The following is a 23345-nucleotide window of genomic DNA, read 5'->3' as shown; positions in this document are numbered from 1 at the left end:
TGAGTTTCCTGGTGGGGGAGGAGCAGGGAGGCATGGGCCACAAAACCCTTATCTGTGGGCAAATAGCAAGAAACTGAGTGGCCTTTTCCCCTGAGCCATCGGTGTCAGACACCAGCACACACGAGTGTGTGTTTGTATGTTTCTAGGTCTCTGTTTATGTTGACCCGAGTGTTGTCTGCTTTATGCAGACCAGAGGGAGAACCTGACACATATCCGGAGTTCCCCAGGGAGGAGCCCCTGGGGGGATCAGCCGTGGTTGCCAGGGGTGCAGAGATGTGGCAAGGATCACCCGCGGGCGTGGGGGAGAGACGGCTCCGCCTGTCAGAAGGTTCCAGGCACAGATGTTTGTGGAACCGAGCACAGGTGTCCGCTTAGTGTATGAGGAACTGCGGACGGAGCGGGTCTGCTCGCTTTTTCTCTTTGGTAACCTTTTCCCCAAGGTCAGTCTCTGAGCTGTCAGGGACTGGCACTAAGTCTCAGGCTGACGGGTGGTACACGGCGCGGGGGTGGGGTGGGGGGGTGGGTTGTGAAATGCACACGTTCACCTCCCGGGGGCGCCTCACCTTGGGCTTCCGGATCGTGAGACCTTTGAACCTGTCTTCCTTCATGCGCCACGCCCCAGGTTCTTCTCACTGGGATAATCAGGCAGAGGAGGAATCTTTGATAGAGGTGGGTTCGGTCTCCTCTGAGACCACAGGCACCAAGGCAGACGAGCTGTGGGTGAGAATGGCCAGCTCTGAAGAGAGTGTGTTTGTGTGTGTGTGGGTGCGCGCGCTTCCCTACCTAGAGGTAGTGAATGACTACATGTTTAATACAGTAGGATTGGTTGGTCTTTGAAATTTTGTTGGTATTCTTTTTAAACTATTATTAAACAGTGAGCATTTTTTGATAAGTGGACAGTATCCTTTGGGGGCTTCCCAGGTGTCTCAGATTGTAAAGAATCCACCTGTGATGCAGGAGACCTGGGTTTGATCCCTGGGTCAGGAAGATCCCCTGAAAGAGGAAACGGCAACCCACTCCAGTATTCTTGCCTGGAAAATCCCATGGACAGAGAAGCCTGGCAGGCTACAGTCCATGGGGTCGCAAAGAGTCAGACACAACTGAGCAACTAACACACACGCATGCTCTGAGGGAAAGAATATCAGACTTGGAGACAAGAGTTAGTTCATTCAGCAAATACTCAGTGTTTACTGTGCCAGAGATTGTTTAGGCTCAGAGTCCAGTGGGGAAAGCATCGGTCTATAACTGCATACTTTGTGGTGTTAATAGGTATGAGCATTGAGAGAGATGAGTGGTAAGAGGGAAGTGGGAGCAAGTGCCAAGGGCTTCCTGGAAGAGGTGATACTTGAGAGGAGACTTAAGAGATGAAGAGAGGTCAGGAAGTTAAGAGGCCCAGGAACTAGTGTGGCGGGCACAGCTTCATGTATAAGGCAAGCCTGGCCAGAACTGAGGCCAGTGAGGTAGGGAGTGGGCTGAGTTTGGAGAGATTTGTACATCTCATTAAGGAGATTGGACTTTATGAAATCCTAGCCTGTATTCCTCACTGTGTGAAAATTGGCCTAGCATTTCCTCTCTGAGCCTTAGTTGCCTTATTAGTAATATGGAGATGGTAATGATTGCCTGGCTTTCTCATAACATGACAGTGAGACTCAAATAAGATAATAATGGCCAACAATTATTGAACACTCACTGTGTGCCAGAGAGACTCTGCATTAAGCTCTTTTCATGAATTAACTCATTGAGTTCTCACCACAACTTTATGAGGTAGGTACTGCTATTAAGCCCATTTCATAGATGAGAAATCTGGGGCAGTGAGGTTAAGCACCTTGTCTCAGATCATAAAGCTAATAATACATAGTAGAGTCAGGATTCGAATTGAGGTATTCTGGCCATAGAGTGCTCCTTAGTAGTGTGCGTGTTTGTGTGTGTGTGTATGCATGCATGCATCTGTTTATAATGCTATCTCTCTGCCAAGCTTAAGAGCTCAGTCATGTTTGCTTGAGGCTGATGAAATTCACAGCTCTGGACTTGCCATGTTGTAGTGTTTGGCTTCTCCTCTGCTCCAGCTGATCCTCTTAAGCTGGCTTCTTCCACATACGCTGTTCTAGCCATGACCTCCTTGCTGAGCACTGGTTCCTCATCTCCATCGGAGTTCTAGACAGTTCCACTGAGTTCTCTGCCCGGCTCTTTTTTCCTGTAAAAAGTTTTTACTGTAAAAATACTTTTTACCTTTAACCTGGCTGCCCTTCAGGCACTTCTGGTTGAATGTGCTAATACCGAGGTTAACTTGAGAGTTTTGAATCTTGTTTGATTCCTGCATCTTCTGAGGAGCGTTGTTACTGCTTCCTTCTCGATGTTGCTCCCAAATGACGTTTATGTTTCACCTCTCTGTACCTCCCAGCTCTCTGACTTTTGGAAGATCTACTGCAAAAGCCTTAGCCCTTTTGATTACAGTCAGTCCTCTCCTTCATGCATACTAACGTAGCATATTTAAAAAAGTAAAAAAAAACCTCACACACAGACTCCCCACAGCATAAAAGACAATCTCCTTCATTCTATATTTGAGACCTGTGTTTTAGATTCTTCTGGTTTTTAGTGGAGTATGTGCCTGCCAATGCAGGAGATGCAGATTCAATCCCTGGGTTGGGAATATCCCTGGAGCAGAAGATGGCAACCTGCTCCAGTGTTATTGCCTGGAGAATTCCATGGACAGAGGAGCCTGGCGGGCTACAGCACATGGGGTTGCAAAGAGTCAGACATGACTGAGTGACTGAGCACACTCACACACACACACGTACACATAGTTGCTTTACAATGTTGTGTTAGTTTCTGTTGTACCTCAAGGTGAATCAGCTATACGTATACATTCATCCACTCTTCCTTGGATTTCTTTCCTGTTTAGGTCACCACAGATCATTGTGCTATACAGTAGGTTCGCATTAGTTACCTATTTTATACATAGTAGTGTATATATGTCATTCCCAATCTCCCAATTCATTCCAGCCTCTCTTCCCACCTTGGTATCCATACATTTGTTCTCTATGTCTGTCTCTATTTCTGCCTTGCAAATAAGTTCTTCTGTACCATTTTTCTAGATTCCATGTATATGTGTTAATATGTGATATGTGTTTTTCTCTTTGTGACTGCTGTTTAGAGTCTTATCTTCCACTATCCCCTTCTATGAACCTAATCTTCCAATCAGACCGTATTCCCCTTTCCCTACTTGTTCACATAGCTTCCTATCTGTGCCTGAAATGATACTTTTATTTCCCTTCTTGAGCTCTTCCGAACCCTGCCACTTACTCTCAAATCTTACCTGTCCTAGAAACTGCAGCCGTATGGTACTTCTTACCCAAATCTTCCTGGTTCGTCACAGCGGGAAGTTTTTTCTCTCTTGTCTGGCTGGTTTAGTGTTTGGCTTCCACCTCTTTTATGGTCGTCATCACATACCACCTTGTGTTAGCGTTCTTTGTGTATTCATCTTATCTTCCCTATTGGTCTGAAATTTCTTAGAGGGCTGGGACTTGGGTGTTTCCTTAAAGCCTGGAACCCAGCAGGCTGGCACAGTCCAAATATGCTGAATGAATATATTTTGAAACCCTAAGTTATATTCACCTTTTAAAAAGAATTTCAGTATGTCAATTGGCTATAGGAATTTAGTGGTCAGAGGGTAGTTTTGAGTTAGATATCTGGGGTTTTGGTTTATGAATGCGGGAAACGATTAACATAGCGAGCCTGAAACTGCTTGTCCTTAGAAATGCCTGCTTGCAAGGCTGGTCCTTGACTGGTATCTGGGAACTTGGATTTCAGAAGGGTTCCCACCGCTTACTCTTTCCCCGGCACTCACTGTACCTAAACTGTGCAAAACAGTGCAGTGTATGCCGAGGACCTGCTTTCTTTCTGGGAGTCTGGAATTTGGGTACATGCCAGGCAGGGGGTTTCCATGTTGACCAGTCCCCAATAAAAACCCCTGGGCACTCTCTAATGAGCTTCCCTGGTTAACATTTCACACATGTTGTCACAACTTGTGTGTATGACTCAGCTGAAATAGGCCTCTTGGGAGCCCATGGCTGGTTTTTACCAGTCTTCACCCCATCTAGCTTTAGTCTTTGCTGATCTTGCTTTGTACCCTTTCATTGTAATAAACCATGACCATGGGGATGACGTGTACGCTGCTCTATGAGTCCCCCCACTGAACCATCAAAAACCTGGGGCTGGTCTTGGGAATCCCTTCAACAACACCATGAAATGCCACAAATGCAGAGCCAATCCTTTGGTTTTTTTTGTTTTTTGGTTTTTTTTTTTGGCTAAAACTTCAGAGTTATTAAAGTTTTAGAGAGGTTCCAGCTTCTTACACAAGAGAGGAACCCAGTTCTTAAGACTGCATGCATATGGGATGTGCATATACATAGCACTCTGCAGGGTAAAGCTGAAGCCTTCTTGGTTGTTCTCTGTAAAATCTAGGTGAGAAAGAGGTATTGGAGGAGGTTTGATTTTTTTCATAACATCTCAAATACTGTCTTAATATTATTTATTGGAACTAGTCTCTTAGAAAAACCAGCGGTGATATTAGCCTGGGATCCACCCATTCTTATGATTCTTCTAAATCAGGAGTTGAGTGCCTTGGGACATTTTTCCTGCCTGAAAATAAGGGGTGGACAGGGCATCCACAATATTGAGATGCTGTTGTGTGGGACATCAGCTAGGTGCATAACATGAATCATTTTCTCAAAGGTAGGAATTTTAAGCTGTACAATATAGTTAATGAAAACGAAAATGAAACCAGAGTCACACAGTCCATGTAACCCTGGCATTCAAGCCTATGTACTCTTTTTCTTTTTCCACTGGGCTGCCTGAACACAATGGTGGGACTTCAAGAATAATAATCATTATATCAGCTCATTTACAAGTGGCTAAATCTTTCTTTTTAAAATATTTATTATTTGGTCTTAGTTGCAGCACACAGGATCTTCCATGCATCATGCATGGGCTTAGTTGCCCTGAGGCATGTGATATCTTAGTTCCCTCACCAGGGATTGAACACACATTCCCTACATTGCAAGGCACATTCTTAACCACTGGAGTCCCTAAGTGGCTAAATCTTACCTGGCCCTCAGTCAGTGTTTTGAGAAGTTTTATCTTCTGGTGCCTGGCTGGAAAGTTTTGAGAAGGAGGAAATTTCCCTGGTGATGATGGCTTCTGTGCATGCCCTAGGCTTTGAACTGCCTTTCCAGGGTCCTTGTGGGGCTCGCAGCAGGGGGACTGTCCTGATGGTGTTCACATGGCACGGGCGTGTGCTGCAGTCCACGACTGGGTGGTGGGCAGACATAGCCTGCTCTGTCGTTTTGTCAGTTTCAGAGCAGGTGTGACCAAAGTCTGTCTTCCTGACAGTTTTGCTCAAAAACTTATCTGGGAACAACCTGCTTTATTAAATTTGAAAGTAAATGGAGAGGTTTTTTTTTTTAATTTTTACTTTGTATCGGAGTATAGCTGATTAACAATGTTATGACAGTTTCAGGTGGACAGCAAAGGGATTCAGCCATACATGTACATGTATCCATCCTTCCCTAAACTCCCCTCCCATCCAGGCTGCCGCATAACACTGAGCAGAGTTCCCTGTGCTATACGGTAGGACCTTATTGGTTACCTTATTGGTTACCCATTTTAAATACAGCAGTCTGTGCATGTCCATCCCAAACTCCCTAACTATCCTAACTTCCCATTCCCCTTGGCAACCAGAAGTTCATTCTCTAAGTGAGAGCTTGTTTTATTTAAAGAATAGAACTATAAGAAGGAAAATAGAAATGGGTGATTTTAAATACGTGATGAAATATTACTCAGCCATAAAAAGGAACGAAATTGGGTCCTTTGTAGAGATATGGATGGACCTAGAGATAGTCATATAGACGAAGTAAGTCAGAAAGAGAAAAATATCAACATATTAACATATGTATATGGAATCTAGAAAAATGGTATAGATGATCTTATTTGCAAAGCAGAAATAGACGTAAAGAACAAATGTATGGACACAAAGGGGGAAGTAGGAGTAGGATGAATTGGGAGATTGGGATTGACGTACATACACTGTTGATACTACCCATAAAATAGATAACCAATGAGAGAACCTACTGTATAGCACAGGAAACTCTACTCAGTATTCTGTGGTGACCTAAATGGGAAGGAAATCCAAAAAAGACAAGATATATGTATACATATAGCTGATTCACTTTGATGTACAGAAGAAACTAAACATTGTAAAGCAACTATAATAAAATGAATTTTTAAAAAGAAATGGAGTAATTTGGGGTGCTCTATTCTTGTTAGTTTCATCTTAGGAAACCTTTTTTTATGTAACATTGCTTTTAGATGGTTAGCATATTTCAATAAGGAAACAAGGCCTTGGACTCCACAGTCTACAGTACTGAGTGTGAGCACAGACAAGGTACACAGTTAACATTTGTTGAATAAATACAATTGAGGGTAAGTGTCTTACCTCTTTTGCTGTACAAAGGATGGAGTAACTTGGGCCCCAGTTCCCATTCATGTGAGGAAGGGAAGATTCTCTTTCTTTTAGATCAGATGTTGTACCTGGGGCCAGGCCATCATCATTTCAGAGTATGAAATGCAAATGGCTTCTTCTTGGCGATATGAGATTTTATTTGTGATGCTGAGAATAGATTTAGTGGTAGAGGTAATAATAATAACAGCTAGTACTTGCTGCTGCTGCTGCTAAGTCACTTCAGTCGTGTCCGACTCTGTGCGACCCCATAGATGGCAGCCCACCAGGCTCCGCCGTCCCTGGGATTCTCCAGGCAAGAATACTGGAGTGGGTTGCCATTTCCTTCTCCAGTGCATAAAAGGGTAAAGTGAAAGTGAAGTCGCTCAGTCGTGTCCGACTCTTAGCAACCCCATGGACTGTAGCCTACTAGGCTCCTCCGTCCATGGGATTTCCCAGGCAAGAGTACTGGAGTGGGGTGCCATTGCCTTCTCCGCAGCTAGTACTTAGGTAGTATTTATTACGTGAGACCAAATGCTTTACACATACAGACCCATCTAATCCACACATCATATTTTTAAGTAGATATTTTACCAATGAGGAAGCTAAAATGCAGAGAGGCTATGTAACTTGCCCAAGGTCACATGTAAGTGGTAATTCTGAAATGTAAATGTGGATACCAGAGAGCAGCTACTAACCTCTCTTCAGTCATATTATAAAGGAATAGGAACCTAAATATTTTCCCCAATTTTTTTTATTGGGGTAAAATTCACAAAAATTTATCATTTTAACTTTTTCTAAGTGTTCAGTGGCATCAAACACATTCACAGTGTTGTGCAACCATGACTACCATCGATCTCCATAACTCTTTTCATCTTATAAAACTGAAATTCTATGCTCATTCAACAATAATTCCTCATTTCACACTGCTCTTGTACGTGTGTGTTCTGCCACTCAGTCGTGTCTGACTCGTTGCAACCCTCTGGACTGTACCCCACCAGGCTCCTCTGTCCATGGGATTCTCCAACCAAGAAAACTGGAGTGGGTTGCCATTTCCTCCTGCAGGGGATCTTCCTGACCCAGGGATCAAACCCTTGTCTCCTGCATTGGCAGGCAGATTCTTTACCACTGAGCCACCTGGGCAGCCCCACCGTATTCTTACCCCTGGCAACCACATTCTGCTTTCTGTTCTATGATTTGATTACCCTAAGTACCTCATGTAAGTGGCATCATACAGTATTTCTCTTTTTGTGACTGGTTTATTTCACTTAGCATAATATCCTCAAAGATCTCCCATATTGTAGCATATGTCAAAATTCCCTTCCTTTTAAAGGCTCAGTAATATTCCATTATATTTTGTACACAAATTTACCACATTTTGTGATAAAATAATAACATCACATTTTGTTTATCCATCAGTGGATACTTGGGTTGCTTCTACTTTTTAGCTGTTGTAAAAAATGCTGCTGTGAACACAGGTGTATAAATATCTCTTTAAGACCTTGCTTTCAGTTCTTTTGGGTATATACCCAGAAGTGGAATTGCTGGATCATATGGTAATTCTACTTTTCATTTTTTGAGGAACTGCCATACTGTTTTCCACAGAAGCTATATCATTTTGCACTCCCACCAGCTCTGCACAAGGGTTTAATTTCTCCACATCCTTGCCAACACTTATTATTTTCTGCTTTTGTTTTTCTTGATAGTAGCCATTCTAATGGATGTGAGGTGGTATCTCATTGCAGGTTCAATTTCATTTCCCTAGTGATTAGTGATGTCGGTATCTTTTCATGTGCTTCCTGGCCATTTGTGTGTCTTCTTTGGAGAAATGTCTAGTCCTTTGCCCATTTTTAATCGAGTTGGCTTTTTTGTTGTTGATGTAATTTTGTGATATTTTGTGAATTTTGGATATTAATACCTTATCAGCTACATGACTTTCAATTTTTTTCCATTCTGTGGGGTGCCTTTTTACTCTGTTGATAGTGTTTTGATGAACGGAACTTTGAAATTCTCATGAATTCTGACTTGTCTACTTTTTTCTCTTGTTGCCTGTGCCTTTGGTATTATAGTTAAGAAGTCACTGCCAAATCCAATGTCATGAAGCTTTTGCCCTATGTTTTCTGCTAAGAATTATATGTTATAGGTCTTGTTTAGGTCTCTGAACCATTTGGAGTTAATTTTTTTATGTGGTGTTAGGTAAGGGCCCAACTTCCTTATTTTGCATGTGGGTATGCGGTTTTCCCTGCATTATTTGTTGAAAAGACTGTCCTTTTTCCATTGAATGTCTTGGCACACTTGTTACAAGTCATTCAAGGAATCCTAGACATTTTGAAAGGCCATCTAGTTCTTGTTGTTTCTTTGCTTTTTTATTAAAAGAAAAGTACAGGTGAAAGGTATCTCTTTCCACAAATTCCTGGAGCAATTTCTAGAAATTCTGCTTTTTCTTTTAGGTCTATATAAACCTTAAACAAGTATTTGAAAGAAATGAAAATTCATGTTTGATTCTTTTAATACTTTCCCACCTAACATAATGTTATTTTTTTCTTCCCTCAAATACCAGGCAAATAGAAGAAATCGAGATCAAACAAGCAGGAAAGACTTCATAATCTCAAGTTCCCTCACTGGGGGACCAGTTCATGAGGGACATGACCCCCAGTTGAGAATCTGGATTCTTCTGAGTTTTGTGATATGAAAGTCTATTCTGTGACCTTGAGGAAATGGGAGATTTTATTGTCTGTTCTATTGTCTTTTAGAGTTGAATATGCGTTTTCAAGTCACTGGAGCATGGGAGTTGAGGAACTGTGATTTCTTTTCTCTAATGAGTTTCACAGCATCATTAATTAAAGATGGCAAAGCATAAGCTTCTCATTTGGACATGTTTCCAGTTGTGCCGCACTTGTTTTTCAGACCACATAGTTACTTTTAATTGAATATTTTGTGATGTTCATATTTGCATTGAGAGAGCGTGGTGACTAAAACAATGTGGAAATGCCATTGCTTGCCGGATTCCAGACACAGACTCTCTGACCTTTTTTTGGTAATAAGAGTTTTCATTTGTGTAGAACTAAACAATATGACAGCTGTGAGGCCCTAACCATGGAAATGCCTATTTATTTGCCTGTTGGAACAATTTCCATGACAGAAAGTTTTGAGAGCGTGCCCTTGATTTTTAAGGACAGGTTTATAAAAACATCGGTTGTGAGATATATCAGCTTACATTTCATGCATGTTTTGAAAATCTGATGTGGCTGAAACTTCTCTACGTCTGTCTCTTGGAGAAGGTTTATAATTCAAAATCCCTGAACAGAAAATAGAAAACTGCTCATCTCCAAAACATAGAATTTGACTAATAACAGTTCTCAAGTTACTTTCTTCCTTATAAATATTCGTATTTTGTAATGAAAAAAGATGTAATAAAAGTTCTGATGGTAAGAATCTGGGCAGGTAGAAAGCTGTTTATTAACAATTAACTTTTGTGATTACTTCCCCCATGAAATCATTTTGATTCTTTGGTTTATTGTTTCTAAAAGATACTTGTTTGAGGAGGAGGAAAAGTCCTTCTGGAGACTTTAAGGTACTTAAACTGACACATTTCATGGGAGCCCCATTTAGAAATGGTTTGCATTAGAACGTTAAGCTGCAGGTTAAGAGAGAAATGAGCAGCCCTGACTGGGAATAGAACAGGAAAGGGCAAAGGATATGTGGCTTTGGCCTCCACTACCCTGTCTGATAACCCTTTCTAATCTATCCTAGAAGGGTTTGGGGAGCTCTACTGATAGAGCCCTGGCTTCCCTGGTGGCTCAGTGGTAAAGAATCTGCCTGCCAATACAGGAGACTCGGGTTCAGTCTCTGGGTGGGGAAGATCCCCTGGAGAAGGGAATGGCTACCCACTCCAGTATTCTTGCCTGCAGGATCCCATGGACAGAGGAGCCTGGCGGGCTATAGTCCATAGGTTTGCAAAAGAGTTGGACACGACTTAGCAACTAAACAATAGGCAGAGCCCAAGGTCACCTCTGATTTGAAGAGTCTAGAGTTTGGGTTGGTGTCATGTTTTCCCACTTGAGTTCTGTCTTTTTCAGTGATTCAGAGTCTAACGTACAGAACAACAGGCTTTTGCTGGAGCAGACTGTCCCTGCCGTTGGACCTTGTTCATCTGGCCTCCTTTGATTCTTACTGGTACGTCCCCAAATTTAGCACATAATGATCTTTCCTATAGAATTCACCAGTGACACTGTGAGTAGGTTCCATCTTAGCCAAACTGTCAGCATGGTTATTAATCCTCTTCTGCAGCTTTTGTATACCTGTAACAGCCAGTAGGATTCCTAGGGAACAAGGTTGGGAGTTATGAGTCTTTCTCAGTTTCAAGAAATTGGGGAAGCAAACTGCTATTTGTCGCATGTATTCCCTCATAGTTAGCTCAAAGTTTAGGTCTGTGACCCCATAGGAGTTACTCCCAACATCTTGCTAACCACATGACTTCATCTAGGACTTGATTTAAGCCTGAAGCGAGGGATTGGAGTGGGCTCACATAAGAGTCTTGAAGTATTATTTGAAGAGCTGTTGTAGGCGTGTTGGGAAACAGCTGTTTGCTGTGTCCACAGTGCACAAGGGAACAGGTGACAGATTAGATGGGAACAACTTAGATGATAAAGGGCTGGTCCACCTTTAGGATAGGAAAGGAACTTAAAGGTTGTGTATTGAAGTCTGTATCCCACAGATGAGGAAACTGAGGCGGAGGCAGGTCGAATGATGAATCCAGGCTCACAAAGCTAGTGAGTAGCACAGTCAGAGTTGAATCAATGTCTTGAGGCTTGCCCTTTGGTGTTTTCCTGTAATCCTGAATTACCAGTCCTTAATCATTGCAAAGGCTGTGACTCAATGCTCAATTACTCTCTTCAGCTCAAGTGCTCTTCCTTCTGGATTTTTTTTAAAGTATAAAAGATGATTATCTCCCTTTGTGGGGGGAAGTGTGTGCAAGTGAGGTCCAGAAAGAAGTAGAATATTTTCTGGAAATCGCTGTGAGCCAGAATACTTACTGAGAGTTCTTTGTTTTGGAAGATACACATTTGCACACACTTAGGTTTTTTCTGCCACACCATACTTCATCTCTTCACCCTGAAGTAGTTTCTAGGTCCTTTGGTTTTCTTTTCCGCTGTGGAATTGTGGTGGGGCAGGAGCTGCCAGCACCCTCGGGCAGTGGCCTGAAACCTTTTTGGCTCCAAGGACTGGATTCGTGGAAGTCAGTTTTTCCACGGATCAGTGGGGAGAGGGTATGGTTTCTGGATGACTCAACCGTGTTACATTTCTTGCGCACTTTATTTCTATTGTTCTTATATCATCTCCACCTCACGTCATCAGGCATTAGATCCTAGAGCTTGGGGACCCCTGCCCTAGGGCGCAGGCCGGTTTCCCTAAATAGCAGGCAAGCAAGGATCCTCAAGCTGGGTTTTCACCTCTAACGAGTGAGAGAGGGATCAGAGGAAGCTACTGGGAGGCTGTCCTTAAAATGCAGATGAATTTAGAATGAAAGGAAAGCTTGGTGTCTGACATGTAGTAGTCACTTAAATAATTGTTGAACAAATGAATTATGGTGCTTTTCTTCCCTCACTTGTAATTACAGAGCTGGAAGGGAACTTAGAGACAAATTCAGCCCTATCTTTTCATCTTACGGGGTGGGACAAGTGAAAACTAGTGATTTGCCCAAAGTCTCACAGCTAGTTAGGGACTGTGCGGGGCCAGGCGTTGAGAGACGTGTCCTTCTCAGTCTTGTTCTTATATTACGTTGAACCAAGTGAAGTTGTAATTTCTGTGGATCAGAACGTTTGCATATTGGCAGTTTTGTGTAGTGCAACCTAATATGTTAGAAGGATCAGTACTATAGATTTTTCTCTCTCAATCAATAATAGTAATAACAACCTTGGCCTTCTCTGTAAAACAAGCCTAGAGCAGTGTAGCTTAGTGTGAAGGTCAAGAATACTGCTTCTCAGCAGATGAGCCTGGTTTTATATCCTTGGTCTTTCTAAGCTGACATTTCCTCATCTCTCAAATAGAAAAAGTATTACGTGCATCACTGTTGAGATTGTTTTAGAGGTTAAATGAGATGATTCTTTGAAAGGCTTAGTGTACTGCCTGTGTGTGTGTGTGCTAAGTTGCTCAGTCATATCTGACTCTGTGACCTATGGACAGTGGCCTGCCAGGCTCCTCTGCCCATGGGATTCTCCAGGCAAGAATACTGAAGTGGATTGCCATGCCCTCCTCCAGGGGATCTTCCTGGCCCAGGGATCGAACCCAGGTCCCCTGCATCTCCTGCATTGCAGGCAGATTCTTTACCACTGAGCCACTGGGGGAGTCCCATTATTCTGCCTAGCATGTAGTAATTACTTAATGAGTAAATACTGTTATTCATTGAATTAATAAGGAAGAGAATAGAACTCATAAAGTTTTAAAGATTTATAATCCTTGTAGACAGCACATTCTTTTTTTTTTTTTCTCTGAAATCTAGGGGATATGCCACACATTTGTGGTCTAGCATTGACATATCTTTGCTGCTGCTAAGTCGCTTCAGTCGTGTCTGACTCTGTGGGACCCCATAGACGGCAACCCACCAGGCTCCGCCGTCCCTGGGATTCTCCAGGCAAGAACACTGGAGTGGGTTGCTATTTCCTTCTCCAATGCATAAAAGTGAAAAGTGAAAGTGAAGTCGCTCAGTCGTGTCCGACTCTTTAGCGACCTCATGGACTGCAGCCTCCCAGGCTCCTCCGTCCATGGGATTTTCCAGGCAAGAGTACTGGAGTGGGGTACCATTGCCTTATATTCACTTTATTTCATATGTTTCTGCTGGCTACAGAGAATATGCTTGGAAAGATGTTCTATTTTTAAGTCGTTGGCTTTGATAGACATGCTGTCATGCCATGCAAGATCATCATGGTGGAAGTCAGGCAATGTGTGAATACGCAGAACTAGATCAAGAGCTCCATTTAGGGAGGGGATCTCTTCTGTCACAGTCATGAATGACCTCAATTTCTAGCCAAGGACAAGTGTATAGTCAGGGCTCAAAATGACTGACCAACTGATCTAAGTGTGTGTGTGCCTGTGTATGTGTTTAGTTGCTACGTCGGGTCTGACTCTTTGCGACCCCAGTATATTCTTTTGAAACCTGGACCCTGGGACCATATCCTTTGTTTGCTGCCTCTGCCTTATCGGTCAGCAAATATCTCTACTGCTCGGGCTTGGAGACACCCATGTGTAAAGTATTTCTCATAGAACTCTTCATGACCCAGTGACACATCCAGAGCAAATATGTTTTCAGACAGCTGCATGTTTAGGGGAGAAGTTATCACCCTCTGGGTAAGAATGGACTAAGGCACTCCCAGTCCTGAGAAGGAAGCTGTAGACTTACCCTGAAAACAAACACTTCTCTTTAAGAGAAAATGTTTCTCTTTCTCTTCAGTACCACCAGCCCAGTATTCTTAGGGACTGTAGGCTTTCGGGGTATCTTGCCGTACTGTCTATGTTGCCTTTGGACAGGACCAAGGCATGAAACCAAGGGGAGGAGGCCATGTCTGAGATAAACCTTCTTCTGCAGGAAGATTTTCAGGGAGGGGGACTGATCCTGTCCTAACAACTACCATAAGTTCCCTTGTCATCTTCCAGTTGAACTGGTTTCCTCCCATTTCTCCATCCTCCGTCTCCGTTTACTTCATCCACATTACTTTTGCCATTGTAAATGGGGCTAAAGTTTGATCTTTAGAGGAAGGTGCTATGTGAATAAAACACTATTTATTGAAGAGACATAAACTTACTAAGAATTAGCCAGCATTTTGTTTTTTTACATTAAAAAAATTTGTTTTGGAGTATAGTTGATTGAACACATTGTATTAATTTCAGGTTTACAGCAAAGTGAATCAGTTATGCATATACATATATCCACTCTCTTTTAGATTCTTTTCCCATATAAGCTATTACAGAATATTAAGTAGAGTTCCCTGTGCTATACAGTAGGTTCTTATTATCTATTCTGTATACAGTGGGGCTTCCCTGATGGCTCAGTGGTAAAGAATCTGCCTGCCAATACAGGAAACTCAGGTTCACTCCCTGGGTTGGGGAGATCCATTGGAGAAGGAAATGGTACCCCACTCCAGTATTCTTGCCTGGGAAATCCCATAGACAAAGGAGGCTGGCGGACTACAGTCCATGGGTTTGCAAAGAGCTGGACATAATTTAGCGAGTAAATAACATTCTATATATAATAGTGTGTATATGTGAATCCCAATCTCCCAATTTGGCCACCATTTTGAACTACAAGGGCTTCCCTTGTGGCTCAACTGGTAAAGAATCTTCCTGCGATGTGTGAGACCTGGGTTCAATCCCTGGGTTGGGAAGATCCCCTGGAGAAGGAAAAGGCTACCCACTCCAGTATTCTGGCCTGGAGAATTCCATGGACAGTCCTTGGGGTCACAAAGAGTCGGACACGGCTGAGCGACTTTCACTTCACTTGAACTACAAAGTGAGCATTAGTGCCTAGAAGTATCTATGGAATGCTAAAAACATTTATTGAGCACTTCTTAGGTTGATATTGAGCAAGGCTGTTCATGTACATTATATCTCATTCACTTAGCAAACTTGCAAAAATAAGTACAATCCCTCATTTTCCAAATGGGAAAACTGAGGTGCAGAGAAATTAACTGGCATATCACACAGCAAATAATCGATGCAGCTACTACTGCAGGCTTAGTGGGAGGTGATCTTTAATCTCACTGTAGACTATAAGGGTGGAGAAGTTGGGGCACAGCATTTACAGGCCTTTCAGAGTTGAGAAAATTGGAACAAAAGGATTGTGAATTACCAGTTTATCCAGCTCTACTGTAAGGAGTAAAATATGTACACATTCCTTCATTCACTTGCTCATTTATTAAGAACCTTTTTATTCAGTCTCTACTTTTTGTTCAACATTGTGCTAGGCACCAAGAGGGTATAAAATAAGACATGGGCCCTGTCTCAGGAGCTTTTATCCTCTAAGGAGATGAGTCCTGAAATACCTGTCCTTAATGTAAGAAGAGGAGTTAGACTATGTGGTTAAAACAGTTGGTGTATTTAGAGATGGACGAGATCTGTGTAGGTGGTTAGAAAAGATTTCATGTATTAAACACACACACAGTCTCAGGTGGTGGTGTTAATGGTGGGAGAGGACAGATTGCTTAAGATTTTTAAAAAAAACTTTATATGATAATTATAGATTCTCATGTATTATAAGAAATAATACAGAGAGATATGTGCACCCTTTACCCTGTTTCACTCAGTGGTAACATCTTGCACAATTGTAGTATAATAATCACGCCTAGGATAATGACATCAATACAATTCAGATTTCCCCAATTTTACATGAAATGGCAACCTACTCCAGTATTCTTGCATGCAGAATCCCATGGACAGAGGAACCTGGCGGGCTACAGTCCATGGGGTCACAAAGAGTTGGACATGACTGAGTGACTAACACTACCCTACGTGTGTGTGTGTAATCTTGTACACACCTGGATGTGTTAAGTTCTGTACAGTTTTATCACGTGTCCACCACTACCAAGATACTGATCTGTTCCCGCCCCACAAGCACCTTTCCCTTAACTCCCTCTCCTCCTCTGTCCGCATTCCCAACCCTTGGCAACCTTTGTTCTGCTTTCCATTTCTTTATTTTTGCCATTTCAAGAATGTCATATAGATGAAACCGTGGAGTATATAACCTTTGGGACTGGCTTTTTTTTACAGTCAGTATAACTCCCTTGAGATTCATCCAAGTTGTGTGTATTTATAGTTTATTTCTTATTGCTTAGTATCATGAGGTATGGATATTTTGCAGTTTAACTTTTCACCTGTTGAAGCGCATCGAGATTATTTCTAGTTTCTGGCTATTACAAATAAAACTGCTATGAACATGATTTTTTCTATACTATTTATGTAGCATGGTTGGGTCCAACCTCAGGCAGAGCATGAAGTTGGAGTCACTGTCACTCCTTTCTTGGGGATATTTTGTTCTTTTATTTTGCACTCATTCAACAAGTACTTTTTGAGCTGGGTATTGTACTACTTGAGGACGTCTAGGTGGCTCATTGGTAAAGAACCTGCCTGCCAATGCAGGAGATGTAAGTTTAATCCCTGGGTCAGGAAGATCCCCTGGAGAAGGAAGTGGCAACCCCAGTATTCTTGCCTAGGAAATCCCATGAACAGAGGAGCCAGATGGGCTATAGTCCATGAGGTTGCAAAGAGTAGGACATGACTGAGCAACAGCGCACACACGAATTGTACTACTTATGTTCTACTAAGAAATAGGTGGATGAAAATTACCTTTGTTGATTCTTGGACTTCAGTGGCCTTTGACTGTCAGTATATGGCTTCTTTGGGGGAAAAAGTCAAACTGCAGGTCCAGGTGTGGGCATCATTATGCTCCCATGGACTCTGACAGTCCTCAAAAATTCAACTTTCAGGGTTTTACTCTCTTGATTCTCCTGGAACAAGTCAGACTTTCATAATTTGTTCAATATCATGATTCTCAGTAACTTTTCATGATAAAAAATTTCATTGAAAATCTTACCATTCAGTCTTTGGAACTATTTTGGAAACAGAAGAATAGTAGAAGTTTCTGCAGAAATTGTTTAAAAATCGACTTTTCCTTAAAAACAAAAACAAACGAAAAAAAGGGAGCTAATCAAACTTAAAAGCTTTTGCACAGCCAAGGAAACTATTGAAAAAAAGAAAAAAAAAACAGAATGGGAGAAAATATTTGCAAATGACTTGACTGACAAGGGCTTAATTTCCAAAATATACAAAGAGCTCATACAACTCAACAACAAGAAAACAACCCAATCAAAAAATGGGCAGAAGACCATAATAGACATTTCTCCAAAGAAGACATACAGATGACCAGTAGGAACATGAAAAGATATTCAATATCACTAATTACTAGAGAAATGCCAATCAAAACTATAGTCAAATTTACTTCATACCGGTCAGAATGGCCATCATTAAAAAGTCTACTAATAATAAATGCTGAAAAGACTGTACAGAAAAGGGAACCTTCTGACACTGTTGATGGGAATGTAAATTGGTACAGCCACTATGGAGAACAGTATGGAGGTTCCTCAGAAAACTAAAATATGATTCAGCAATCCCATTCCTGGGCAGAAATCCAGACATAACTATAATTCAAGAAGATACATGCATCCTTATGTTTAAAGCAGCATTGTTCACAATAGCTAAGACATGGAAACAACCTAAATGTGCATTGACAGACGAATGGATAAAGAAGAGATAGTACGCATATATGTACAATGGAATACTACTCAGCCATAAAAAGAAAATAATGCCATTTGCAGCAACAGGGATGCAACTAGAGATTATCATACTAAGTGAAATAAGTCAGAAAGAGAAATACAAATGCCATATGATGTAACATATGTGTGGAATCTAAAATAGGGCACAAATGAACCTGTCTACAAAATAGAAACAGACTCACAGAATAGAACTCAGGCTTGTAGTTGCCAAGAGGGAGGTTGGGGGAGGGGGGGCGGGTAGGGATGGACTGGGACTTTGGGATTGGTAAATGCAAACAACTACATTCAGAATCAATAAAGAGTGAGGTCCTCCTGTATAGCACAGGGAACTATATCCAATCTCCTGGGATAAACTGTAGTGGCAAAGAATTTTAAAAAGAATATATATGTGTGTGTGTGTGTGTATATACGTGTGTGTGTATGTGTATATATATATATATGTTACAGTTCACTGTACAGGAGAGATAGGTACACCAATTGTAAATCGACTACACTTGAATTTTAAAAGTCAATGAGAAAATCTGCTTTTCTTTTTATAAAACTGGTAACAAGGATTTTGACTCCTAGAAGGTATTAGACATTTGTCAGGAAAGGGGAAAGTTGAAATTCCACTCTTCCTTCTGTTTTGTATCCCCAAAGGGGGTTTATTGCCAACTGCCCTCAAATGAGCTGTGCTGTTAGTTTGAGCCCATACTGAAAGTCTGTTTTATCCCTTCTGTTATTTAGTAGATGTCTTTTCATTTGAGTTTTGTTTGAAATTACAAAAGCCTCTGTCCTCAAGTGAGACTGAATCCCACAGAGCAGACCTCATTGGTGTTTTGCCTTCTAGTTTTTAAGGGTCTCCAAATTCTTTTCCCTTTAGCAGGGCCATATGTCATACATAATTGTGATTTCAGTGTGGACAGTGGGTATGGGATTCTCTTGACTCAAATTGCCTTATTTTCACCTTCTGCTGCTTCCCTCCCTACCTTGAAACCTTTTCAGTTCAGTTCAGTCACTCAGTCATGTCTGACTCTTTGTGACCCCATGAATCACAGCACACCAGACCTCCCTGTCCATCACCAACTCCCGGAGTCTACCCAAACTCATGTCAAGTCGGTGATGCCATCCAGCCATCTCATCCTCTGTCATCCCCTTCTCCTCCTGCCCCCAATCTTTCCCAGCATCAGAGTCTTTTCCGATGAGTCACCTCTTCGCATAAGGTGGCCCAAGTATTGGAGTTTCAGCTTCAACATCAGTCCTTCCAATGAACAACCAGGACTGATCTCCTTTAGGAGAGACTAGTTGGATCTCCTTGCAGTCCAAGGGACTCTGAAGAGTCTTCTCCAACACCCAGTTCTAAAGCATCAATTCTTTGGTGCTCAGCTTTCTTCACAGTCCAACTCTCACATCCATACATGACCACTGGAAAAACCATAGCCTTGACTAGATGGACTTTTGTTGGCAAAGTAATGTTTCTGCTTTTTAGTATGCTGTCTAGGTTGGTCATAACTTTCCTTCCAAGGAGTAAGCATCTTTTAATTTCATGGCTGCAATCACCATCTGCAGTGATTTTGGAGCCCCCCAAAATAAAGTCTGACACTGTTTCCACTGTTTTCCCATCTATTTCCCATGAAGTGATGGGACCGGATGCCAAGATCTTAGTTTTCTGAATGTTGAGCTTTAAGCCAACTTTTTCACTCTCCTCTCTCGCTTTCATCAAGAGGCTTTTTAGTTCCTCTTCACTTTCTGCCATAAGGGTGGTGTCATCCGCATACCTGAGGTTATTGATATTTCTCCTGGCAATCTTGATTCCAGCTTGTGCTTTCTCCAGCCCAGCATTTCTCATGATGTACTCTGCATATAAGTTAAATAAGCAGGGTGACAATATACAGCCTTGACGTACTCCTTTTCCTATTTGGAACCAGTCTCTGACTAGTTCAAATAGGAAATAATATCCAAATAAGTAGACGTTGCATTAAATACATGCAAATGCTGCTGTACTGTAGTGCAGGCATAAGGCTGTAGTATAACTAGTGATTCTCAGGGCTGATAGAAACTAGTTTATATAAGTCTAGATGATGGAAACATTTTTCCCTTACCAGCTCTGTGGAATTGTGGGAGGAAATTAAAAATGAAGATTTAAGGTGATGGGGTTTTTTGGGATAATTTTTTTAGTGAATGTTGAAGGCTGGTCATTTTCTGTGCATCTGATGTACGTAAGTGTAATAAAATGAACATGTAAAACGTTAAGCCCCATGATGATATAATTTGTTTCCTTTGTATCATAGCTTATAGTAGTGGCATTTGAAAGCTATTATTTTGGAGAATAATAAAATTATGGACCCAGAATTTGAAGTGAAAGCGTTGCAGGCTGATGAGTTCTCCTTGATCTCCTTGGTCTTTTCTTCCATTCTTTTTTCCTTCTCTCGTATCTCAGATGAAAAAAATCAGGCAGAGAATATCCTATCTTTAGATAAGATTTTTTTTCTTCACATTTCTATTAATTTACTTCGTTCTTTTTGGCCACACATTCACATGAGGTTCACCACACTCTTTTTCTTCTTGGTGACTTTGGGAAGAATGAGGCAGAAGGAATTTGAGGCATTTGCTGGTTAAGCTGCCCTTAAAATCCAAACTCTATTTTCAGACCATCGTCTTGCACCATCTCTACCATTAAACTTTTGTAAAGTTTAGTCTTAATTTATCTGAGTTCATTAGATGCTTTTCCTGGGGAAATGTGTTGTTTTTTTTTTTTCTCCTCTGACTTTGTCTCTTGGTGAACGTAAGCATTCTCCTGGGGTTTGAGAAGCATGAATTTTCGAGTGTTGGGTGAAGATTGATGTTGGGACGTGGCTTCAGGTCAGGCCGCACCCTTTGTGCTGGGACACGTGACCCAGCAGGGCAGAGGTAGGGCTGAGTCCATCTGCTGGGCCCCTGGAGCTCTCCGGGGGCCTCCTCTCCTTGGGCTGCTTCAGAAAGTTCAACTCGAGGAGAGCTGAGCTGGCACAGAGTCTGCCAGAGACTAGAAAATGAGCTGAGCCACAGTCCACAAGGGTCAGAGAGAAAGGGGCAGGACAAGACTGCAGTCCAGGCTTCTAGAGAATGACTGCGTGCTTTGTGACACTGTCATCCAAGAGAGGCAGGGTGACGTGGAGGTCAAGAGCTTGGATGCCGAGGCTGAACAACAGCTGAGTTGTGTACTGCTACTTACTAGTTCTTTAGCCTCTCTAAGCCTGTTTCCTTAGCTGTACAATGCTTACTTGGCATATTGTTAGAAATTAATGAATTAATAGTATGAAGTGTTTCTGTTAATGCATGTATATGGAATCTAGAAAAACAGTACTGATGAACCTATTTGCAGGGAAGGAATGGAGACATGGACATAGAGAATGAACTCGTGGACACAGCGTGGGAAGGAGAGGGTGGGATGAATTGAGAAAGTAGCATTGACTTATATACACTACCATGTGTAAAACAGATAGCTAGTGGGAAGCTGCTGTATAACACAGGGAACCCAGCATGATGCTCTGTGATGACCTAGAGGGATGGGATAGGAAGGGGGAGGGAGGTTCAAGAGGAAGGAGATATACATACAATTATGACTGATTGGCATTATTATATGGTAAAAACCAACACAACCTTGTAAAGCAATTATCCTCCAATTAAAAAAATTTAAAGTGTTCAGAACAGTGCTGTCATATGGTCAGTGCTATGTAAGTCTTTGATGTTCTTACAGTTATTATTACTTAATAATAACTAATTTTGCCTAGTTTGCTATTAGCTGGCAAGAATAAGGGCTATTTAATTTGGTTGCAAAATATCTTACTCTTTAGAGGAGCCTGAGCACCACTGAATGACTCTGTTAACTTGCTCCTGCCAGATTGGGATGGCATTGTTCTGGGCTTTGAGATGAAAAGTGTACTTGTGAGTTATGGGGCCATGGTCCATGGTAACCAAATTCTGCTGGCGTCTGAATTTTGCTCTTTCACCAGTATGAATCAGAGCATTTTATTGCTGGATCTATGAGATCCCTCTTTGGAAAAGAAAGATCATCTTTTTAAGTGCCCTTATTTTGCCAATGAGAACAAAGACCCAGAAGGTTGAGTGACTTGCACAGCATCACATAGCTTGGGAGCATCAGAGGTGTGAGAGAGATTGACCTTAATTCCCATGACAGTTTTCTTTTTCCAGTACATTTGGTTTTTCCACAATCACAGCACATCTCTGAAGTGTAATGTACCTGATAAGTGTCTCACACAGATGTCCTTAGGGGGTATTTATTCATCAACCTTTGTTGATTTAAACTTTATAAAATGAGTGCCCATCTTTTTCTGTAATCAAAGTTATGGAAAAGATTGATTTAGCTCAATATTTTCAGCTTTCTATTATAGCTTGACCATTTGTTTTAAGACCTACCTCTACTCGGAAAAAAATTAGAATAATGACATTTTATAAGTATTACCTGACCCATATGTTTGTACTTTTGGAAATGAAAACTGGAAATTCTTTTAGAAAGTTGCAGAAGGTAACTGTTATCTATAAAATACACACATATGCACATATCTGTGTATAAACCAGTATTTAAGAAGATAGACAGGGGTGAAGTTCCTTCACTCCTCTGAGCCCAGTCCCTCTTCTATAAAATGGGAATGATAACACTACTTACCTTACAGTGTTGCTGAAGATTCTCACTGAGGATGCAGTGAGATAGGTTATGTAAGTGTTCTAACATTATGGGTCTTCATAGTGACAGCAGCAGTAACATCACATAGTATACTGCTTATCCCCTCAAAAAGAAAAAGCCAAAAAAACCCCAACTGCATCTGAACCAAAATAAGCCTTGTTAGGACATTGTTTTATGGGAGACAGGTGCCTGATTTTATCCTTCACCTGGACATCAGAATCTTGATTTTATTGTCACTTAGCAACAGTTTTCTTCATAGAAGAATAGATGAAGGGTTCTCAGGATTTCATAAATTGATTGCAAATGATTGAGAAGTAAATATATATATTGCATATACTTATGTATATAAATACTATTATATTCAAATGTGTCTCCATATTTGAATATATATACACACACACTGTATTTTGGACATTGATAGGTGGGTGGGTAGGTAGATCTAGTACACTTGTGTCTATTCTTGTTCCTCCTCACTAAGCTTAGTCATTGTTCAGCACTTGCTCACGGACAGGTCTTCAGGTCTCCACTGGCGGATATCTATGGAAGGCTCTGCTGCCTTCTGATAGTTCCTCAAGACGCCAGAAAGGCTGGAAAGGTGCTGGAACTGGTTCTGCTCTCTAGGTTGGAGCTCTGTTTTTCCTTGGTCATTGTATCCACTCTACAAATAATACTGGGTTCACATATGATGGAAGAGAAGGTTTAAATGCTCCCTGATTGGAAAGAGTCACTTTCAAGTCTAAACTCCAAAACCACTTCCTGGGTGCCATCATCATAGAGTTCCTGCCTCCATCCCATCTTGACTTCTTGCCAGTTGCTTGGGGTTGGGACCGAAGGGGATTGCTTACTCTCCTATATTGTG

The 23345-nt window shown here is 41.6% G+C and overlaps 1 protein-coding gene and 1 long non-coding RNA gene across 7 annotated transcripts in view; one reads left to right on the top strand and one right to left on the bottom strand.

Moving 5' to 3' along the window:
* The window catches only part of SYTL2 (synaptotagmin like 2), a 129841-nt gene that overhangs the window by 8157 nt on the left and 98339 nt on the right, over positions 1–23345 (top strand). The window contains exon 1 of one of the 6 annotated variants that reach the window (XM_081536935.1): positions 20929–20997. The exons of the other annotated variants lie outside the window; for them this stretch is intronic. The gene's annotated coding sequence lies outside the window, so the exon portion shown is untranslated. Of the gene's footprint in view, positions 1–20928; positions 20998–23345 lie in introns of those variants that run through there. 6 annotated transcript variants of the gene reach the window in all.
* On the bottom strand, positions 1161–22721 carry LOC145524524 (uncharacterized). Its single transcript, XR_014067631.1, has 3 exons — positions 22469–22721; positions 16835–16995; positions 1161–2194 (listed from the first exon to the last, which is right to left on the bottom strand). It is a non-coding gene; the product is annotated as an uncharacterized LOC145524524 (long non-coding RNA).

Source organism: Giraffa tippelskirchi, chromosome 10, assembly GCF_054371585.1.
Source record: "Giraffa tippelskirchi isolate mGirTip1 chromosome 10, T2T-mGirTip1v1.2.pri, whole genome shotgun sequence".
In the NCBI taxonomy this organism is placed as follows: Eukaryota; Metazoa; Chordata; class Mammalia; order Artiodactyla; family Giraffidae; genus Giraffa; species Giraffa tippelskirchi.
This window is presented reverse-complemented; position numbering and strand designations above follow the sequence as displayed.